This window comes from Prionailurus viverrinus, chromosome X (assembly GCF_022837055.1).
Source record: "Prionailurus viverrinus isolate Anna chromosome X, UM_Priviv_1.0, whole genome shotgun sequence".
Lineage (NCBI taxonomy): Eukaryota > Metazoa > Chordata > Mammalia > Carnivora > Felidae > Prionailurus > Prionailurus viverrinus.
This window is the reverse complement of record NC_062579.1, coordinates 83,563,001-83,563,999: the sequence shown is the minus strand read 5'-3', so window position 1 is coordinate 83,563,999 and position 999 is coordinate 83,563,001. Positions and strand designations below refer to the sequence as shown.

At 45.2% G+C, this 999-nt stretch overlaps 1 non-coding gene across 1 annotated transcript; it reads right to left on the bottom strand.

Moving 5' to 3' along the window:
* Positions 1 to 414: 414 nt before the first annotated feature.
* Positions 415 to 521, bottom strand: LOC125157982 (U6 spliceosomal RNA). The gene has a single exon (XR_007149120.1). It is a non-coding gene; the product is annotated as a U6 spliceosomal RNA (small nuclear RNA).
* Positions 522 to 999: the final 478 nt, after the last annotated feature.

The following is a 999-nucleotide window of genomic DNA, read 5'->3' as shown; positions in this document are numbered from 1 at the left end:
GGGATAGGTGGGTGAGGAAAGGCTGCGCTGAGGAGGCAATGCTTGAGCTGTGCCTTGAAAGCTGAGCAGGTTTTCCAGAGGCACTAGTTAGGCACTTCACTTACAAACTCAAAATCTTGGTGGAGAAAGCAACAGTCTACGAGGTGTGATTCGAAGGGTACCAGGAAAAAATGTCCAATGCCCCCTAGAAAGCTCCTAGAATACCACTATTAAAGATCTATGCCTCTGGCCTTCAGTGTCTTCTAAACCAGCGTTTTTCCAGCTGTAATATGCTGATGAATCACCCGTGGATGTCCTTAAGGTACAGACTGTGATGCTGTAGGCCAGTAGTGGGGCTGGAGATCCTGTATTTTTAACATGCTCCCAGGGGATGCTGGTGTTGTTGCTCTACGGACCACACTTCGCTTTTTCTTTTTAAATATGGAACACTCCGCAAATTTCCGTGTCATCCTTGTGCAGGGGTCATGCTAATCTTCTCTGTATCAAGTTTAGTACATGTGCCGCCAGAGCGAGCAGGGGACCACACTCTGAGTAGCAAGTCTCTAGCTAATGATAGCTAACATTTATCCTGTCCTTTTTACATGACAGGCATCGTACAAAGCCCTTCGTGTACTATCACTGCATCTAATCCTCATGGCAACCTTATGAGGGAATTGAGAGTTTCCTGTAGGTTGAAAATTACTGAAGTCTCGAATTCAGAGAATTCTCACTCATTGGCCCAAGGCCACTGCTGTGATGAAACTGGAAATTGTATGCAGGCTGCCTCATCCTAGACCCTAACTTGTGAGCCTGTTCGACTCTATTCTCTCCCGGAAGGAGTAACACCTTAAGATGACAGTTTTAATTCTGTTTTTTTGTATTTTTTTAAGAAACGGGACCTTTTCATAGCAGACAGTATGTATAACAGATACAAATGTAATTTATCTGTTTAGCAAACTGGGGACCCCAAAGCCCACTTGCCCACTCATGTTCCACAGCAGCCCCCAGAGCATCACTTCA